Source organism: Malania oleifera, chromosome 11 (genome assembly GCF_029873635.1).
Source record: "Malania oleifera isolate guangnan ecotype guangnan chromosome 11, ASM2987363v1, whole genome shotgun sequence".
NCBI classification, from domain to species: Eukaryota; Viridiplantae; Streptophyta; class Magnoliopsida; order Santalales; family Ximeniaceae; genus Malania; species Malania oleifera.
The window spans coordinates 68,176,518-68,196,740 of NC_080427.1; the positions used below are offsets into that span (position 1 = coordinate 68,176,518).

Below are 20,223 nucleotides of genomic sequence, written 5' to 3' on the forward strand. Positions count from 1 at the left end.
GGAAAAACCCTAGAATAGTGATGTGGTTTTTCATTCCAATTTGAATTTGAATTTGAATTTTTTAATTTGAATTTGAATTTTTGAATTTGAATTTGCTTTTGAAATTGAAATTGAAATTGAATTTGATTTTGAATTTGAATTTGAATTTGATTTTGATTTTGAATTTTAATTTTATGAAATGATATTAGTATCTTCCTCCCCATCAGATGGAATTAATTACAGACTCACCAAGTATAAAATCTAGTAATTGTTAGTATTGGGTCACCTCTCCATCTGGGGGATTCACTATAGAAGAATAGGTCTAGTGTTATGTGATGGTATACACTTAGTTATGAATAATAGTATTCTCACCATCTGAGTCACGACTATTGTTTATAGAACAAAAGCTAAGTCAGCAGTTTAATTTTGCTCAGCATAGTTACTTTCCTGGATAGTAAAATTAATTGGTCCTCACTTGTCTACACAAATGTTGAATAGTTGACAACCTCCCATTGAGGTATACTACTCACGGTGTGTTAGGTTGTTGACAGATTCTTTAAAAGAAAAATATTGGTAGAGGGAACCATATTCTTTTAATTAACTTAAAATTTTATTATTGCTCATCATATTTTGTTATAATATGTGATTCTAAGGATTAAAATGACTTTCAATCCCCTGGTTGTTATTCTCAAAGAAAACAAACTGGTTGGACCTAATTATATTGACTGGAAAAGAAACTTGGACATTGCACTTATTGCAGAGGAGTACAAGTATGTGCTCGTAGAGGTATGTCCATAGAAACCTAGTGAAGGAGGAACTGATGAGGAAACCTAGGCTTACCGAAAGTGGATTAAGGCTAATGAGATGGTGCGGTGTTACATTTTGGCATCTATGTCGAATGTTCTAGAACATCAAGATCAGTCTATGGCTTCTGCCTATGATATAATGCAGAACCTCAAAGAAATGTTTGGGGATCAAAATTGTGCTATTAGGCAGACTGCTATGAAGGAACTTATGAATACTACTATAACAGAAGGGACCCAAGTAAGGGATTATGTTTTGAATATGATTGTTATTCTCAATGAGCTAAATATCCTCGGAGCTGAAATCGATGGGGAAACCCAGGTTAATATTGTTCTCCAGTCGCTGCCTGACTCGTTTAAGAAGTTTTGCCTAAATTACAACATGAATAAGCTCTCTTACTCATTAGCATAACTACTTAAAGAGCTTCAAGTAGCTGAAGGCCTCATCAGGAAGCCAACTATTGCTTTTTTGACTGAAAAAGGTTCTTCTTCTAGGCCAAAAGGTCAAAAGAAGCAGAAAAAGGTTCAGAAACCATAGGGTTCTCCTCGAGCAGTACGTGGGCCACAAGATCGAGTGAAAAAGCCTAAGGGCAAGTGTTTTCACTGCAAGCAGCCAGGGCACTAGAAAGCACAATATCCATTTTATCTTGCCAAAAAAAACAACACAGGTGTATCTTATTCACTAGTAGTTGAAACATGTTTAGCGGTGATATCTACCAGTACCTGGTGTGTAGATACGGGAGCCACTAATCTTATTTGCAATTCTTTGTAGGGGTTCTAGTAAACCCGCCAGCTAAGTGATGGGGAGATTTACGTATTTCTGGGAGATGGCACGAGAGAGTTTCTGTAATTATAGTAGGAGATATTTGCATTTCTTTTGGTAGAGATACGATTTTAATATTGAAAGACTCTCTTTATGTGCCTTCCATTAGAAGGAATTTGATTTCAGTTTCCAAGTTGGTGGACAATGGATATTCCGTTTATTTTAATGACTCAGTAGTTATTAAGTTAAATAAACGTTTTATCTGTTCTGGTACATTGGTGGATGGTCTTTATATTATTAATCTTGCTTCTCCTACAGTGCAACTAAATGAATTAAATAACACCGATGAACAACCTTGTAAGAGAAAGAAACCTTCTGAATTGAACCAAACTTATCTTTGTACTTATGCCTAAGTCATATTAATTTGAGACAGATTTCAAGGCTGGTTCAGAATGGACCATTAGGTTCATTAGAAGGGGAGGAACTACTAGTCTGTGAATCTTACTTAGAAGGTAAGATGACAAAGCCGCTCTTTTCAGCTAAGGGCTATAGAGCAAAAGAGGCGTTAGAACTGGTTCACTCTGATTTGTGTGGCCCCATGTATATCTAGGCTAGATGTGGCTTTGAGTATTTCATTACTTTCATTGATGATTACTCAAGGTATGGGTATATTTATTTGATGCGCCGAAAGTCTGAATGGTTTAAAAAATTCAAGGTATTTAAGGCAGAAATGGTGAAACATGAAGGTAAATGTATCAAGACACTACGATCTGATCATGGTGGCGAGTACCTCTTTATAGAATTTATGGATTACTTATCAGAGGAGGGAATTGAATCCTAGTTGTCTGCACCTGGTATGCCACAACAAAATGGTGTAGTAGAAAGAAGGAATAGGACTCTTATGGACATGGTCAAATCTATGATGAGTTATTCAGATTTGCCTAAGTCATTTTGGGGGCACGCACTAGAAACAACAGCCTATATTCTAAATTTGGTTCCATTTAAGTCAATACCTACTACACCCATAGAATTGTGGACTGGGCGCAAACCTAGTCCGTGGCATGTTCGGATATGGGGTAGTCCAACACACGTGCTAAAAGGGAAAACAGATAAGTTGGAATCAAGGAGAGATATCTGTTTATTTGTTGGCTACCCTAGAGGAATGAAAGGTGGTTTATTTTATTGTCCTAAGGATCAGAAGGTCATTTTTAGCACCAATGCTCGATTCTTAGAAGAGGACTATGCAATGAACCACAAACCCATAAGTAAGATTGTTCTAGAAGAGTTGAGAGGAGATATACCAACTATACCAATGGTGCAAGAAGAACCACCACAAGATAGAGTTATTGACATCCCATTGTGTAGCAACTTGAAAAATAGGAATAATAAGAAAATACAGGAAAAGAAGGACTTTGGTTTGGTGTAGACCAAACTGTCAACAGTTTGGTGGGGGAGAAAAAAACGGTCAACGATTTTGTAATTACCGCAGCACGGTTAAGGGTAAAACAATGAAAAGGTTTGGTTAAAAGCCAAACCGTTGATGGTTTCAGGAAAATCGTTGACGATTTTGCTTGGTAGAGGCTTATATGTAAGGTCGTACAAGCCATTTCATATGAACAAAATCAAATCTCTCTTTTTTCTCATAGGGTTACGACTCTCCCTCCTTCTCTCCTCGATTTCTCGCCTGATTTCATCCTGAATCAGTTGATAAATGTGATTTCGAGATCCCGACGACAATTCTCTGCAGTTTAACTGGAGTAATTTTGTGAATCGGACATTTCAGACACCACTCCAAAACCAAGGTAAGGAGGTTATTTTTAAAATTTTAGCTAGTTATTGGTAATATGTGTGCCTAGGTATGTTGAATGACTATTATTCTGGGGTTAAGTTGATTGAATTAGGGTTTATAGATATATGCTTTGTGCGGGTGCCACAAGCATAGTATTGAATTCCCTGCAGGCATAGATCTAGGAAACAGGTAAGGGGATAGATTATGTTAGGTATTTTCAGAAAGTTTACCGTTTAAAATATAGTATTTGATTTAGAAATTGTATATATGAATTAATTTAAGTTTTGGGAAATCTGATATTTGGATTGAGAAAACCTTGAAAACAAATTTATTGTTATTTTTTTTTAGAGAAAATATAATCTTCCCAAATAGTCAACATATTGTAGAATAACACTCACTTGTGTGGCATGAGTAAAAATACTTTATTACAGATATTAGAATGTCAGATTATTTTATGGTTACACAAAACAAACATGTGTTGACGAATTTTTAGAAAATCTATAAACAGTACATAACTTATGATATTTTTAGTATATTATGATATTTTAGCTGGACTTGATGCTGTGATATTTTAGCCGATCCAGATGCCATGATTGGATATATTTATAACAGTTTATTCTGAAACATTATTATAACAGATTTTACATTGAATCATGAAACAGTTATATTACAGTTATTTATGAAAAGTACTATATGTTAGTAGAACTTGGATGACTTTGTTTAGTTTTAGAGCACGGTATAGTAGCTATCAGTTCAGATTAGTGCCACCACACGTCTCAGATAGAGTGTCGGTGTATGGATAGTTAATTGAGCCCAATGTAGTAGTGTGCCCCCTGGCAATCCAGACTAGATTGGGCAGGCCAATTGCACTTACAGATGAGTCAATTTTGGCTTAGCCTAGGAGGCCAACCATTGCTAGGTCTCGCTTATGGGTTACATAACCGAATCATGTGGCGGTAATACATGATATTAGCTAGCTATCCATCCAGGGGAAAAATTTAGTATTATATAGATATAGCAGATGATTTATATGTGTATAGAAATTTTAGTATTATACATATATAACAAATGATTTATATGCATATGTAAATTTCAGTATTATACAGATATAGCAGATGATTTATATGCATACAAAACTTTATTATGACACAATATGTCTATGTTGAAATATGATTTCTTCAGATTTATACAGAACATATTTACTTGATTTATCAGATGCAGTTAATTATGTACAGTATATGTTTATAACACAATAGAACTTATGTGCCTTACAATGATGCTAATCTATTCCACTTACTGAGAGGTGTCTCACCCCATAATTCAAACATTACAGGAAACCCAGACAGACGAGCGGAGTGAGCTTTGAGATAGTGGAGGTTTTAGTGTTGCCCTAACTACAGGGTAAGTGTTTGAGTTGGAAGAGGGATTTTGGGTGAATCCCTAGAATATTTCTATGGATTTTTGGAGATGTATATGTATAATTATAAAGTTAGTACGAATCTGGTATTGTGTATAAGGTTCAGGTATATCATATTTTCCGCTGTATAGTTGTTATGTATTTATGAACAGGTATATCCCTGGTATCCCACTTTGGGTCCGGGTTGATTTGTTACAGTTTATGGAATCAGAGTTTATTAAGTAAAAAAAAAAGGAAAAAAATAGTGTTAATAATAATATAGCCAAAATTTTCGGGGCATTACAATATGGTATTAGAGCCTAGGTTGTAAGGTTCTGTAGACTTTAGTGCACAGCGGAAAACAATACCAAAGTTTAGGAATATATCAAAATTTTAGTGAGTCAATGTTGGAAGTTAAGATAAGAATTTAGGGTTTTGTCTTGTAGCTCGAAGGTAGGAACTTCGTGGTGGTTTCTGTGATTTTCCTAGAATGACGATTTCAGGAAAACCATGGTAAACTATCGTCAGGTTTTGTTTCTAAATTGTAGGACTAAATCTTAAATTGAGAATAAAGACGTTAGGTTAATGGGTTATATGAGGTTCTTAGTTTGATTAATGTATTAGTCATGTTATGAAGTTAGGATTCTAAGATTATGTTGTTCCATTTTCAGGATGGACCTTGGGAACGATAATGTGAATGTTGGTGGGGGTAATGGAGCAAGGCCTTCCAGTATGTGCGGTGGTGATTCTGATGCAGTCCTGCGCAGTGTTGTTAAGCAGGTTATGACTAAAATAGCACGAAGTTCTAGGGAGCAGGGATGCTCGTCAGTGGACTAGGGTTGCACTATAGAGCAATTCACCAGGATGAATCCTCCAGCCTTTTCAGGAAGTGCAGACCCGATTGTGGCTGAGAATTGTGTCTAAGAGATTGAGAAAATATTGGCAGTGTTGCACTGCACTAATGAATAGAGAGTTTTGTTTACCACATTAAGACTGACAGGGGAGGTTGAGCGTTGGTGGTCTGCTGTGAGACTCTTGGAGGAGTAGAGACCAGTATCTGTAGAAATGACCTAGAGCCGGTTTAAAGAGGTATTTTTCGACTGATATTTCCCCGCCACCACTAGAGAAGCTAAAGTGGAGGAGTTCTTGAATCTGACATAGGGGCACCTGACATTTCAGTGGTATGTGGCAAAGTTTGTTGAGTTGTCCCGCTTTGCCCTGTACATAGTCCCAAATGAGGTGAAAAAGGAAAGAAAATTTGAGAGAGGTTTGAGGTAAGAAATTTATGAACAGGTGGCAGTTTTGAAGGTGTAAGATTTTGTAGAATTGGTAGATAGGTTCGCAGTAGAGGAGACGAGCAAACAGAGGGGTGTCGAGGTGTAGAGTCAGAGGCCCAAGCCTCGTAGATTTCAGGCTTGTACTAGCCGGGGCCCATGGAGGAGAGGCAGATATAGTGGGAGATAGAGATAGGAGATGGGAAGTCATGGATTTCAGAGTGAGCAGACTTGCCCTATTTGCCTTAGATGTGGCAGGAGGCACATAGGAGAGTGCTGAGCGGGGAGAAATGTCTGCTACCAATGTGGTAGACCGGGTTACTTGGCATGAGATTGTCGTGCATAGCCAAGCAATGTTCCTGCCCTTAGACAATTCAGGGGAAATAATCAAGCACCTCGAAGTGGCTTGCAGAGGAATATCGCACAGGCGCAGGTCTATACACTAACACCAGGAGATGTTGAGGTGACTGGTGATGTGGTGACAGATATTGTTATTATGCTTTCAATTAAAGCTATTGTTTTATTTGATTTAGGGGCCACACACTCTTTTGTATATATGCGGTATATCAAGTTATGTGGGGTAGAAACTCAATTGCTAGACACCGAATTATCAGTAGCCACACTGCCAGGATCAGTAGTGAGATGTTGAAGGGTACTTAAAGGGTATCGAGAGGATATTTAGGGGAGAGTGCTACCAGCTGACCTCGTAGTGTTAAACATGCATGGATTCTATATGATATTGGGAATGGACTGGTTAGCCGCCAATTATGCTAACATCGATTGTTATCAGAAAAAGGTGGTATTTATACCTCCTAGAGAGCAGGAGTTTAGATTTGTGGGGTCGCGCATGCGTTCCTCACCACAACTAGTGTCAGCTATTCAAGCGAGGAGGCCACTCCTAGACTGATGTCAGTGGTACATAGCTTGTGTAAAGGAAATTCCAGATAAAGAATTGAAACTTACCGATATTCTAGTACTAAAGGAATTTTCAGATGTCTTTCTAGAAGAATTACTTGGATTATCTCCTGACCGTGAGATTGAATTTGCCGTCAATTTGCTTCTAGGGATGACACCAATTTCTAAAGCTCCTTGCAGAATGACTTTAGCAGAATTGAAAGAACTAAAAGTTCAGTTGCAAAAATTATTAGATAAAGGATTTATCAAACCTAGTGTATTGCCTTGGAGAGCACCAGTTTTATTTGTAAAGAAGAAAGACAGGTCGATGAGGATGTGCATTGACTATAGAGAGATAAATAAAGTGATAGTTAAGAACAAGTATCTTCTTCCCTCGATCAGCTCTAGGTAACACGAATCTATTCTAAGATTGATCTTCGCTCTTGGTACCATTAAGTAAGGGTCAAAGCAGAGGATGTTTCCAAGATAGCGTTCCGAACTCGGTATGGCCACTATGAATTTTTGGTTATGCCATTTGGACTAATGAATGCTCCTGTTGCATTCGTAGACCTGATGAACAGAGTTTTCCATCAGTACTTGGACCAGTTTGTAGTGATTTTCATTGATGATATACTGGTCTATTCGAGGAGTTCTGAGGAGCATGAGACACATTTGAGACTGGTACTTCAGATACTTAGAGAAAGGGAACTGTATGCCAAATTCAAGAAGTGTGAATTCTGGTTAGAGAAAGTTACATTCCTTGGGGATGTGGTATTCGGGGATGGTATCTTTGTAGATCCAAGCAAGATAGAAGCGGTGGTGAATTGGGTGAAACCGAGGAATGTTCAGGAGATTAGATGTTTCTTGATACTGGCAGGATATTATCACCGGTCCGTAGAGGAATTTGTTGACTTTTTGAGTCTGATCCCTGGTTTTGATAATAACAAACAACAAGTTACTTATGTGTGTGCTTAGTACTTGAACATGTCATTAATTCAGAACACTCACATAAGAGAGGATTGATGGAAGCCTAAGGGACATAATAATTATACCATCTGGCGTATTCCATGATCAGAGGAGCAAAAGAAGAAGAAGAAGATCCTTATTTTAAGTGTAAATGCATTTAGTATTTATATTTTGGTTTGTAATAATGCATGGCATGCATGGTATGAATGATAAGCTCAGGTGACCATAGATTGACCGTAGGGAATCGAACAACGATCATAGATTGACCCTAGGACACAATATCATTAATCTAAAATACTATAACTTATTCACAAGGGTTTTAAAATGAATTAGGGTCAAAATTGGGGCAAGTTCGGTCAACCAACGTTGGATTTTTAGGCTTGATTAAGAAGCCTCGGTTGACCGAACCCTCCAGTTCCAAATTGCTCAATCGACTAAACCAACCTGAAGTCAACATGTTGACTATGGCTCGGGTGATTGAAAGAATTTGATCTAATCATCCACGGTCGACCGAACCTTGAAGCTGACCTTTCCTACCTACCTCGGCTGACCGAATTATCAGTTCAAAATACCCTCGGTTGACCAAACCTTCTATCGGCAAACCAAACCTAAGCCTGGGCGACTGAACCTACAAAGGTTTGGAAAATTGCCTTGGCTTTGCCGACCGGTGCCTTGCTCAGTCACCCAAACCCAATATCAACCTTGTGTTTGTTTGGGCGACCAACCTTTTGAACTGGGCGACCAAAACTCTAGGGTTGCCAATTTTTTACCGTGGTAATTAGGATTTAATTTTAATTAAACTTAATCAATCTTTTTCTAAAATTCCCCTTGAGTCCTAATCGGTCATATTTTACAAGAGGTCTATAAATAGCCCATAATAAATCATTTTTGAATTAATGCTTAGATTAGAAAATCCTCTCAAACAAAGTTTGTGTTTTGAATCCATGCTCTCTTATTCTTATTGTATTGAAAATATTTTTAAGAGAGATTTCATTTGGGCAACGATTTTTCATATCCAAATCATTTCACTTTCTTTCCTATACTTATTTGAAAAATTCCTTTGTGAAAGAAAGCAAATCATTTGTGGGCATTCATTCTTCATTCAAGGAATAATACTCTCACTCATATTTATTTATTAAAAATCATTTTTGAGGGTATTGTTAAAGGTTACCTCATATATTTTACTTGATAAATATCTTTGAGGTGATTGTGTTCTCAGTGCAAAATTAATTTTGAGCAAGAATCCTAGTTTCCCCTAAGCTTTATTTGAAAAACTAGTTTTGAGAAATTTTTTGGCATATTGAAAAGAGTACCTTGAGCATATTCTTATTTTAATAGCTTTGCTTGGAAGGTCTCTTACTCTTTGTTAGTAAGAAAATTATTTTTCACACTTGGTCTTTATTAGGAAATATTTTTGTGTAAAAAATACACATTTTCACATTGAACTTTAATTCATATCATCTGTAAGTGCATTGAGCTATAGTGTTGTACACATCTGCTTAGTTTAGAAGCATATTTGTTTGTACATAAAAATTTATTTGATTATCTGTTGTATTCCCAATGTGTGGTTGGAAGAGGGAGACTTGCCCTATGAAAAGTACTACACTTGCTCAGACTCGGTTAGGAGAGCACCGGATTGGTTCAAATTTGGTTAGGAGAACTAGGTGCACCAGCCTGTAAGGTATTGTAAATGGTGTCACTCCACCCACAATAGAGCAATAGGTGGGATCCTCTTACTTGTGAGCTTGAGGCAGAGACGTAGGCAGTATTGGCTGAACCCCAATATTATATCGTGTGTTCCCTTATCTTCACACTTTAATTTTCGTACGTCTATGGTATTATGTATTATCTTGATTACTTTACATGCAGGCTTTGAATGGTTGTGAAATACTGAGTCTACTATAACTGTTTTATTTATTTGCTCAGTTTTATATTATTAGGTAATTGGAATTTGTTTAGAAAGACCCTAGGTTGTGGTATACTACTTGTGGATTTAAACATAACCTAGGAAAAGTTTTTAAAATTCCAATTCACCCCCCTTTTGGGAATACACCAATTCCAACAATTGGTATCAGAGTCTCATTGCACTAGACTTAAACGTTTTTATAAAAAGATTGCAATGACTCAATTTGGTGTATCCCCATTTGGTGAGGGATAGTCACCTTCTAGTCCTCCTGTATTTTGTGGTGTAAATTACACCCAATAGAAATTTAGAATGAACGTATTCATAAAATCAATTGACTGGAGGGTCTGACAGGTGATTGTCAAAGGAATTTGTATGCCAGGTAAAATGATATAAATTTATTGCATGCAAATTCATATGCCATGAATTTATTATACTATACTTTAGTGACTAATATTTTTATTGAGATCATGGCATGTAAATGTACATAAGAAATTTGGGAAGAGCTGGAAAGGAGATATGGAGAAAGCAAAGAGGAGGAGTCTACTACTCCGAACATTTTAACTCCAAAAAATGAAAAGGAGGTAAATCATGGGCCAATAACGTTTATTAATGAAGAGGTATATGATTCACCTTCTATTTTAGTTAATGATGTATTTGATGATTTTTGTGTTATATCTTGCAATACATCATGCTATGAATCATCTTATGTTTCTTGTGATGATAATGCATGCACTGATTCCGGTGATAATTCTTGTATTAAATCTTATGTCAAATCATGTGCATATAATTTTGGAAGCATAACATCTTATGAGAAACTAAAAAAGAAATTCCTTAATGCTCATAAGATTACAGTTAGGATGTCTAAACAGAAAATCTTTTTGAAAAACCAAAGTAAAAAGTTGGCAGCACAATTAGAAAATCTAAAAGATTATCATGCCATATTAGAAAAGAGAAAGATGAAGAAGATATTGAAAATTATCTGCTTAGAATAATAAATAGATGATTATTCTAAAGTTACACCCAAAGTTAAAAATGAAAACAGTAATCATGTTAAACCCCTTGGAGTAAAAATAATTACTTCTTTAAAAAAGGGTTCATCTTTTAAAACCCATATTCGTCTGCATGCCTTATTTAGAGTAAATAAGCACAATTTTTCACATGCACATAAAGTATGCTTATACAGTGAAAGAAAAGGGTAGATCATATACACTTATCCATCTAGAAGTGCCAGAGGCTTAGACAAAGAAATGATGTGGGTAATTCTGAAAGCAAATCTCTTTGGATCTAAGGGAAAATGGATTCAAATTGAAATTACCTAATCATTTAAATTCTTCCTTAGATCTTAGGATTAGGTGTAGAGACTGTGATGACCAAAAGGCTAGGAAGTGGTCTAAGCTTAAAATATCAAATCTTAGTATATGCATTCACTATATAATATTTTTTTTACTAAGAACCATTAGAGAATCATGCCAGTGTGGAAATACATGTAATATATCCAATATGAACTTAATGCATATATATCATAATGATTGGTGAAAATGAGAAAACATTGGCTATAATTTACTAAAATGAAATTCACTTCCGAATGGACAAGACAACTAGGCCTGGTATATAGTTCTTATTGCTTAACTCACACGTTAAACTGTAAACATGCCTTTTCTGTAAATCTAACTTAACATAATAACATATATGTGAAATAATATTCATACCACACAAACTGAATAAAAACATGAAATCTGTTCTAGAATTACATTTTCTGATATTTTACACTAAAAACATATTCCTGTGTAACAGTAGTATTTTCCTAATATATATATATATATATATATATATATATATATTCCCAAATATATTCATACATAATATATGCTTTCTGAAAATTAATCTGCTATTAAATAATAAAAATTTTCATGGAAAATTACTGCTTTAGTTTACTTCCTTACTTGACTATTGAAAAGCCCCTAAAATGACTAGTCCTGCACCAGCAGGGTTTCCCATTCAACACCCTGAAAGCAACATTGCCTTGAACAAAATTTCAATATTTCCTAAAATGCTACCTTTTCTATAATTGTAGGAAAGCCAAATACTCAACATAAAGCCTTACCCTGAACTTGGTATGGAGTCCAAGTTAGCCCCACCAATGATCTACCCCAGCAAACTTGAAGAGAACTTCCCCAGGAGTAGCATGGCGGCTTCAGATCGTTGAATTAGGTAAAGAACAGACCCAAAATCTTAGAGAGAAGGAAGGAAAACCGAAGAAGAGAGAGAGAGAGAGAAGTTGTTTGCGTGAATTCTATGGTGAAAATCGAGTTCAGGCTATTTATACATGCTCACTCGTCGATGAGACGCGTCACCTCGTTGACAAGACCACGAAGGAAGTTCGTCGACGAATGCTTATTCCTCATCGATGAAATTCAAAACTAAAAATAGCCCTTCGGTAACTTCTCGTCGATGAGACATATGTCGTCGTCGACGATCCCATTAAGCATGTTCATCGACAAACGCACTATGTTCGTTGATGAGACCCTGTTAAATTCCAATTTACAATTTCCTTTTCTCTCCTCCTCCTATTATTTAATTAATATAATTCACCAGGTCTCTATATTCTCCCCTCCTTATAAAAATTTTGTCCTAGAAATTTACTATCCATATGGTTCCCCATCTCCTAAAAGAAACAGTCTACTTGTTTTATTCCTTACCCTCACTTGTGGCGGAAGAATACCATGGTTACATTCAGAGTTCTGGGAGATTACATATATAAAATAAAATTCTTCCAAAACAAAAATACTACTTACTAACTAAACTACTACATGTACTGACTAACCTGCAAAAGAAACATTTCATAATCACTTACACTTTTTGATTATAACTGAACTCCACTGAATAAATGTGGATATTTCTGCCTTATCTGTTCCTTGGGCTCCCAAGAAGCTTCTTCTATTGCATGATTTATCCACAGGACTTTTACTAGAGGAATCTTCTTATTACGTAATTCTTGCTCTTTCCTGTTTAGAATTTGTACTAGTACATCCTTATAAACTGGTGAATCACTGAGCTCTAATTCATCATAACTGATTACGTGAGAAGGGTCTAGGACGTATTTCTTTAGTATGGAAATATGGAACACGTCGCGTATCCTAGACAACACAGGTGGTAAAGCTAGTCTGTAGGCAACCAACCCTACTTTCTCTAGAATCTCGAACAGGCCAATGAACCTAGGGCTAAGTTTACCTTTCCTTTGAAATATCATAACCCTTTTTAACGGAGTTATTTTCAAAAACACACAATCACCGATATCAAATTCCAATTTACTTCGGCAGGTATCGGCATAACTCTTCCGTCGGCTTTGAGATGCACTAATTCTATCTCTGATGAGCCAAACCTTATCATATGCTTACTGTACTAACTCTGGTCCCATAAATCGCCATTCACCCATCTCATCCCAATATAGAGGAGAACGACACCTTCTACCATAGAACACCTCAAACAGTGCCATGCCAATGCTGGCTTGATTACTATTATTGTATGCAAATTCCACCAGCGGCATAAACTGGGTCCAACTACCCCCAAAATCTAGCACGCATGCTCGAAGCATATCTTCTAATATCTAAATCATTCTCTTAGTATGCCCATCTGACTGAGGATGGAATGCCATACTGAATTATAACAGAGACCCTAGAGCCTCATGCAAACTCCTCCATAATTATGATGTGAAACACAGGTCTGGATATGACATTATAGACACTGGTACACCGTAAGAACGAACTATGTTTTGAATATAAGTCTCTACTAGTCTGTTAATAGAGTAGCTAGTCTTGATGGGAAGGAAATGGGTGGTCTTGGTCAAACGATCTACAATCACCCAGATTGCATTTTGGCCATGCAATGCCAACGGCAGCCCTGAAACAAAATCCATAGATATGTGATCCCATTTCCACTCTGGGATAAAAAGTGGCCGCAACTGGACTATCGGCCTCTGGTGCTCATCCTGTACCTATTAGCACATCAAACACTGTGCTATATACTCGGTAATCTCCTTCTTCATTCCACTCCATCAATAAGACTCTTGCAGATCCCTATACATTTTCGTGTTATGGGGATAAACTATGTATAAAGATCGGTGAGCCTCTTCTAAGATGGTCTTTCTATTATTAACATCAGCAAGAAAGCATAATATAGAATGGAACCACAAAGTTCCATCATCTGTAATACAAAACTCCTCTCGCTGACCACCTTGTACTCTGACCATTACCTCTACTAATTCTGGATCCTCTTTCTAAGCAGCTTTAATCCTTTCTTGCAGAGTAGGTTGCACCACCAAGCTAGCAACACATCCCTAAGGATCACTCTTGACCAACTCTATGTTAAGTCTCTCCAGATCCATCATGATTAGATAATGAATCTCTATAGCTACCAGCGCTAGTCCCACAAACTTCCTGATCAGCGCATTAGCTACCACGTTTGCTTTTTCTGGGTGGTAACTAATAGTGCTGTCAAAATCTTTAATAAGATCTAACCACCTTCTCTGTCTAATGTTTAGTTCCTTTTGAGTGAAAAAGTACTTTAAACTCTTATGGTCGGAGAAGATTTCACATCGCTCACTATACAGGTAATGCCTCCAAATCTTCAATGCATGTATTACTGCAACCAATTTAAGATCGTGGGTAGGATAGTTCTTTTCATATTCTTTCATCTGCCTAGAAGTATAAGCTACGACCCTACTATGCTGCATCAATACACAGTCAAGTCCCTTTAAGGATGTATCACTATAGATAACATAACCCTCACCCTCTGACGGGATGATCAACACTGGTGCCGTGGCAAGCCTTTGCTTCAATTCTTGGAAGCTCTACTCATAGCTGTCGCCCTATTCAAATATGTTATTCTTCCTAGTTAGATGGGTCAGAGGCCTTGATTACGTTGAGAATCCCTCAACAAAATGACGGTAATAACCAGCCAGCCCCAAGAAACTCCTGATCTCCTGGACATTCCTCGGTCTAGCCTAATTCACTACCGCATCAATTTTACTAGGATCCACAAAAACTCCATCCTCTGAGATGACATACCCCAAAAACACAACCTTCTCAAGCCAGAATTCACATTTTCTGAACTTGGCATATAATTTCTTTTCCCTAAGCGTCTATAAGACCAGCCTCAAATGCGTCTCATGCTCCTCATAGCTCATTGAATAGACCGGTACATCATTAATAAAAACAATAACAAACTGGTCTAAATATTGGTGGAAGATTCTATTAATCAAATCCATGAATATTATTGGAGCATTTGTCAGACCAAAAGGCATAACAAGAAACTTATAATGCCTATACCTGGTTTTAAAGGCCGTCTTCGATACATCTTCTGCCCTTACCTTTACTTGATGATAACCTGATCTGAGATCAATCTTAGAATACACCTATGTACCCTAGAGTTGGTCAAATAAGTCATTTATATGGGGTAGAGGACACTTATTCTTAATTGTCACCTTATTAATTTACCTTTAATCTATACACATCCTCATGGTCCCGTCTTTCTTCTTTAAAAATAATACTGGGGCTCCTCACGGTGATACGCTAGGTCATATAAATCCCTTATCCAACATATCTTGTAACTGATCTTTAAGCTCTCCTAATTCTGCTCTTGCCATTCTATAAAAAACTTTAGAGATCGGCACTGTACCTGGAAGTAGATCAATAGGAAATCCTACCTCATGATCAGGTGGTAAGCTTGTTAGCTCATCTAGAAAAACATCTGTAAACTCTTTTACCACTGGCGTACTAGTGAGCTTCAATTCATTCCTTGAAATTTCCTTCACAAAGGCCATGAATCCTTGACAACCACTCAGGATCAGTCTCCTCTCCCAAATAGCTCAAACTAACTAAGGTGGGGTTTGCACTTGCGACCCTATAAACCTAAATTCTGATCTTCCCAGAGGTTTGAAAATCACTTCTCTTGAATGATAGTCTATGTTGGCAAAGTTAGCTGCTAGCCAATCCATAACTTTAAATGAATGAGTGTGTGGCTCCTGAGTCAAATAATATAATAAATTTAAGTGAAAGCATGCTAACCATACCTATCACTAAGTCGCCGGTTGTCTTAGCATCACCAGACGTCAAGGTATAAACTCTTTCTGGAGCCGTATTCCTTTGTTGACCTCCACGAGGTGCCTGCAAGCCTCCTCGAGCAGGTCTAGGAGTGGGAGCAGCTCCCATAAGCACCTGACAATCTCTCATCATCCTAACTCCCCACATCGGTAGCAGATACCTCGCCCAGCATGACACTCCCCCGGTGCCTCTTTCCACAAGTCTGACAAGTTGAAAATGTCTATATACCCTAAAACCCAAGACTCCTTGACTCCTACGTCCGATCCCTATAGTAGCCACCTCTCTTCCACGAACCCTGACTGGACCCTTGCTGGGAACAAGAAGGCATTGATCTTTTTATCTATCTTTGCTCCTCAGCCTCCAAACACTCTCCTCATATCTCTTTCAAATTGTCTTACCTTTTTCATTTTTTCTTGAATAATGTACAAGGAGAAGCGAGATAGCTCAATGAACCTCGCCGCGTACTGCTACACTGTCTATGGTCCCTACTTCAGATTTAGGAACTCCTCTATCTTGGCTTCTCTAGACGAGGCTGGAAAGTATCTATCAAAAAATACTTCCTTAAATTGATCCCATGTCATCTTTATAGGCACTGTCCTCTGCTGCTCTAGAAGTGTCACTGCCATCCACCATCTCCTAGCCTCTCCTGTTAGTTTATACATAGCGAACAACACCCTCTGCTCCTCAGTACACTGTAGCACTGCAAACACTTTTTCAATCTCCTGCATCCAGTTTTCAGCAACTGCAAGATCAGTTCCTACTAAGAAAGTTAGAGGATTCATCTTAATAAACTTCTGAATCGAACTACTGTGGCAAGCAGACAGACCACCCTGCTTTCTAGAGTTTCTAGCAATTTCAGTCATGACTTGTTGAGCCACACTGCATAGTACTGCGTTTGAATCGCGACCCGTAGCGCCCGAGGGCCCAGCAGCCTCATTACCACTAGCATGGGCTCTACTACCTCTAGGGTCCATCCTGAAAAGACAATAAACTTAACTTAGGACCCTATTACTATAACATATCATCTAACTAGTATATTATATCCTTAACTGATTCATTATCCCTGATCTTAATTCAAGGTTCTGTCTTGCAACCTAGATACCCAACCCGACAATAGTTTACTATGGCTTTCCTGAAATTGTCACCCTAGGAAAGACACACGAACCATTACAAAAGTCCTACATCTAGACTACAAACCAAATCTCAAATTCCCTTATTCTATACTTTGGTATTGTTACTGCTGCATTCTAGAGTCTACAGAACCTAACATCCTAGGTTCTGATACCAAACAGTAATGACTTGCTTAATTTACCACATAAACGATCACATTAAATGCCCTGATACCAATAACTAATGATATAGCAAGGTCAACCCAAACCTGTGGGTAACGGGGGCATACCTGTCATACACAGTGGACACCTAAGCAGTAGTAAATATAAATTTTGTTCACCCAACCATAGAATACAATGCCAGAGTTACTTACATTCCACTATATTACTGTACATATACAATCCTAAAAACACCAAAATATAAAACAAAGATCTTGCATCAAAAACCTACTGACCCTAGTTCAAAACTCACCCTTTTAGCCGGGTAGTAAAAACTACCTCTAATAGCATGAAGCTCAGTCCGCCTGTCTGGCTGGGTTTCTTGAAATAATTTTAAGTTGGGGTGAGACACCTCTCAATAAGAGAAATAAATTAAATACAGTTGTGTGGCAACATGAATATTTGTATGCTATAATAAATATACAGTACATATTACATGCCCGAAAACATTGATAATATCATAACTGAAAAATCATACATTTCATAGTTACACTGAATCATACTGTATCTTAATGCTTATAAAATCATTTGCTATAAATAGTAGTACTGAAATATACCCAGGATGAATAGCTAACTGGTGTCATGTATTACCTCCCATGACGGGTTGTGCAACCTGAAGGCTGGACCCGACAATGGTTGGCTGACCACTGCCAAGTAAAAAATGTCTGTAAGTACGATGGGCCCGCCACACCCTAGTACGGACTTCCAGGTGGACGTCTACAACTCTACACTGAATGTCACATCGACTATCCATCTCCCACCCTCTCTACTGGTGGGGGTAGTTAGCACAAGTCTAAATTGAACTGAACTGTATAGCTACGGTAACATGCTCCTGAAAACTGATCTGAACTATCATCCAAGTTTTGATAATATATAGTACATCATCATATACTGTTTTAACATAAATAGATTGATAGCATTTTTTTAATAATGTCATAACATAAATAATCACGGCCTTACACCGGACAACATACATAACTGCAGCCTTGCGCCAGATAACATACATTGTAATAACCCAAGAAATTAATCAGGGTCTCGTCGATGAACACAAGGGATTCGTTGACGAGAATACATGAGGGCCTTATCGATGAGGACATGTCTCGTTGATGAGAAGATACCAAAACAGGGATTTTGGCAGTTTGAAAATCATCGACAAGGGGTTCAGGTTCATCGATGAACTTCTTCAGGGACTCGTCGACGAGATCACGTGTCTCGTCAACGAATTCGGATCTATAAATAGTTGAAACCTGGATTTATGGTAGAATGTTGGCGCAGGAAATCCCTCTTTCTCTCTCTAAACGCCCTTATCCCTTCTCTTTTCGATCCTGGCTCCGTTTCTTGCTGGATCGACGATCTGGGACCACTACGACGCTCCTAAGAAAATTCTCTGCAAGTCTGCCAGAGCAGATCGTTGGTGGAAGTGATTTGAATTTCATCCCAATTTCAGGGTAAGACATTTTATTTAGTATTTACCTTTACCATAGTTATATAAAATGTTGTACATATAAAAATAATGATATTCTGTTCTGGGGGATGTTGTTTTCAGGGTGTTGAGCGGGGAACCTTGCGGGTATAGGACCAGAGTACAGTAGGAGCTTTTCAGAAATTAGATAAGGGAAATATGCTATGCTAAGGAGTTTTTTGAATGTATAACAAGAAGATTTGTATGTATATTTACAAGCATGTTATTTAGTTATTTTTCCATAATATCATGAGTATTATTATTTCAGTAAAATTACAGATATGAAGTAAAAGATTTTGATTAATCAAATGTGTGGCATGAGTTTATTACAGTATAGTATGTTGATTATACAATTTTATAAATATCTAGATATACAGTTTATTAGCAGAAAATAAGACTTAAAGTATTTCTAAGAATAACATGATTTCTAAACCAGAAAACTCAGACATATATTACAGATATTACAGACAAAGATTACAGATATTACAAATAGATATTCCAGATTAGATTTATAGTGTTATGGTTGTTTTGAAATCATGTTAAAAGTAGCAAGATAAATATATATTTATATATGTATACTAGTAATACACGATATTAGATCCCTGTGGAAATTACAGATAGATATAAACAGCAGAGCATGATACCATTGCTATTAAAGATAGAGTGCAACCACATTACTCAGCTAGTATGTGGATTCTGTCTAACTATGCCAGGAGAGATTACAGTCTCCCCAGTGAGCTGGGTTGAGGTGGCCAGTTAGATGATGTTAGATTTGGAGATTGCTCAGAGAGATTGTAGTGGGCTAGATTGGCGGATGTTAGAGACAGATTGACTTGCCTGGTAGGCCAACCAGAGTAAGTCCAGCCTACGAGTCGTACAACCCTATCATGAGGGGTTATATCATGATATACAGAATCCCAAGATACAGAAGAAGTTCCTGTGTATAGATATATCACACAACAGTAGTTTATATTATCATATTAACAATATGTACAGATAGCAAACTCACAAACATAGTTATATTTTAAACTACATTATATATGTTTTGTACAATTTATCAGCTTACTCATGTTACAATATCAACATTATTTCAGTATATTAAATGTGTAACTCAGCCGCCACACACTAGTAATAGCATATTTCCTCTTACTGAGCATCGTCTCATCTGAGTGACTTACTATTTTTCAGGAGATCCAGCTAGGCGAGCAGCCCAGGCTCGCGAGTAGAGATTATTTTCCACTGCCACACTAGAAGGTTAGGTGTTTATAAGATACCAGTATTTTGGTGTAGTTTTCGGATTATGGTGACGTCACTGGCCATTTTGTATTAAAAATATATATATTTCAGAATATTGTAGTTTTCTGGTATTGTATATAGCAGTTCCCAATTTTTGTATATCGCTGCTTAGGTATGTATGATGTATATAGTTTGCTTCATGCTCTTTTGAGCATGGGATTATCAGTAGTACTTCATATAGTTAGTATTTATGATTTACAGATGGAAAAAAAATGTGTTATATAAATAGTAGGTCGTTATGGTTTGGTGTCAGAGCCTAGGTTGTT

The 20,223-nt window shown here is 37.2% G+C and overlaps 1 pseudogene; it reads left to right on the plus strand.

The window, feature by feature from the left end:
- The first annotated feature begins 639 nt into the window (after window positions 1-639).
- Window positions 640-5,567, plus strand: LOC131167585 (uncharacterized; annotated as a pseudogene).
- The last annotated feature ends 14,656 nt before the right edge of the window (window positions 5,568-20,223 follow it).